The following is a 2,886-nucleotide window of genomic DNA, read 5'->3' on the forward strand; positions in this document are numbered from 1 at the left end:
GAGGGGAACTTCCAAGTGATGGTGTTCCCATGTGACTGCTGTTCTTCTAGATGGTAGTGGTCATTGGTTTGAAAGGTGCTGTCTAAGAAGCCTTGGTGAGTAGGTGTAGATGGTACTCACTGCTGCCACGTTGCGTCGGTGGTGGAGGGAGTGAATGTTTGTGGATGGGGTGCCAATCAAGTGGGCTGCTTTCTGCTGGATGGTTTTAAGCTTCTTGAGTGTTGTTGGGGCTGCACTCATCCAGGTGAGTGGAGAGTATTCCATCACACTCCTGACTTGTGCCTTGTACATGGTGGACACATTTCGGGAGTCAGGAGGTGAGTTACTCCACCAGCCAAAAGATGGCACCTTCAACAACACACCACTCTTTCAGTATTGCATTGGAGCATCAGCCTAGATTTTTGTACTGAAGTCCAAAGAGTGGGACTTGAACCCACAACCTTCTGTGCTACCAACTAAGTTACAGCTGACACTATTGTGTCTTGCCTACATAGCCATTCTTTATGTGTGAGCTTAGGCATTGACCATCAGGGAATAACAGGCAAGCTCAACCCTGTCCTTGCACAAAGGCCACAAACATATACTTTCAACAGCAGTTCCAGAGATTCTGCATCCTAATCCAGAAAACACCAAGACCAATTGTAGTGACCCTACATCCTAATTGAGATCACCAAACTTAATATGGACCTGGGATTGAATTTATGATCCACCCTGGCCTGAATTTTACCCTTGGCGCGATTGCCAGGCCTGGGACCAATCAGGAAACGAGCCCCCGCCCGCAATTAGCCCAGTACTGCGACTTCACACTGGCTGGCCAATTAATGCCCGCCCAGCATGAAACACGTCTTCCCAATGGTCGGGAGGGGCCAGGTGGGGGCAGGCACCTGTCGGGCGCCAGGCGGTTTAAAAACAGCACAGGCAGCTCCTTGAAGGCTGCCAGGGAAGAATATATCTTCTGCGTTGCTGAAGACCGAAGCTATGGCATCAACTGCGGCTGGAGGCGCCAGGTGGGAGGGCAGGTCGGGTTGGCACTTGGAGTGTCTCACGGTCCTTCTGGAGCAGGTGGCCGCCAGGAGGGACTCCCTCGTCCCCAGAAATGGAAGGAGGACGCCACCGCACCTGAGAAAAAAGCTTGGAATAAGGTAACAGCCCTGGTCAGCAGCCATGACGTTGTGTTCAACGACCTGCTGCACTCGGGAAGGGTGAGTACTGTGTTGGCATGAATCAGTGAGGTGAAGTGTTGAATTTTCCCTGCTTTTTGTGCCCAGGACATACCTGGGCAATTTTCCAAATAGTCGAGTAGATGCCAGTGTTGTAGCTGTACTGGAACAGCTTGGCTAGGGGCGCGGCAAGTTCTGGAGCACAAGTCTTCTCTACTATTGCCAAAATATAGTCAGGGTCCATAGCCTTTGCACTATCCAGTGCCTTCAACCATTTCTTGATATCACGTGGAGTGAATCGAATTGGCTGAAGACTGACATCTGTGATGCTGGGGACCTCCAGAGGAGGCCGAGATGGATCATCCACTTGGCACTTCTGGCTGAAGATGCTCATCCAGTGAGTTAACTGTCCACCACCATTCACAATTGGATGTGGCAGGACTGCAGAGCTTAGATCTGATCTGTTGGTTTTGGGATCACTTAGCTCTGTCTATTACTTGCTGCTTATACTGTTTGGCACACATGTAGTCCTGTGTTATAGCTTCACCAGGTTGGTACCTCGTTTTTAGGTATGCCTGGTGCTGCTCCTGACATGCCCTCCTGCACTCTTCATTGAACCAGGGTTGATCTCCTGTTCCTCCAGGAGCAATGAGGACAGCACCTCATCTTCCAACTAGGCACTTTACAGCCTTGCGGACTGAATATTGAGTTCAACAATTTTAGATCATGAACTCTCTCCTCCATCCCCACACCCTTTCCGATTTCGCCCCCCTTTTTTTCCCCAATAATTTATACAGATTTTTCTTTTCCCACCTACTTCCATTATTTTTAAATGTATTTCCATCCATTGTTTTATCTCTACCTTTTAGCCTTTTTTGATTCCTTCACCCCACCCCACCCCCACTAGGGCTATCTGTACCTTGCTCGTCCTGCTTTCTACCCTTAATTAGCACATTCCTTAGATAATATCACCACCTTCAACACCTCTTTGTCCTTTTGTCTGTGACATCTTTTGGTTATCTCCACCTATCACTGGCCCTCTATCCAGCTCTACTTGTCCCATCCCCTCTTAAACCAGCTTATATTTCACCTCTCTTCTATTTTTACTTAGTTCTGTTGAAGGGTCATTCGGACTCGAAACATCAACTGTGTTCCTCTCCGCAGATGCTGCCAGACCTGCTGAGTTTTTCCAGGTATTTTTGTTTTTGTTTTGGATTTCTAGCATCTGCAGTTTTTTACTTTTATTTTAGTCCTGAAATGAAGCCTGGAAATGCTAAGAATGAAGCTCAGAACAGAGATGAAGCTGTCAAGTTCAAATAAGCAACCAGCAGCAAATTATCTCCTATACTCCTCACTACTCACAATGGCATGGTCCAGTCATTTTTCGGTTAGAGGTAGCCCATGGGATTTGAATGCTGAGGGATTCAGCAATGGTAGTACTGTTGAGTGTGAGGAGGAGATACGTTAAATTTCAGACTGTTAGGGGCAGTGTGAGTGGGAGTGTCGCAGCGACTCAGCTGGGCCGCTAGGGGCAGATTGACTCGCTGGCGCAATGACTCAGCTGGGCCGCTAGGAGCAGTGTGAGTGGGAGTGTCGATGGCGCAGTGACTCAGCTGGGAGCAGTATGATTGGGAGTGTCGATGGCGCAGTGACTCAGCTGGGGCCGCCGGGAGCAGAGTGTCGATGGCGCAGTGACTCGGCCGGGCCGCTGGGAGCAGTGTGAGTG

The sequence above is a fragment of the Cetorhinus maximus genome, chromosome 16 (genome assembly GCF_964194155.1).
Source record: "Cetorhinus maximus chromosome 16, sCetMax3.hap1.1, whole genome shotgun sequence".
Lineage (NCBI taxonomy): Eukaryota > Metazoa > Chordata > Chondrichthyes > Lamniformes > Cetorhinidae > Cetorhinus > Cetorhinus maximus.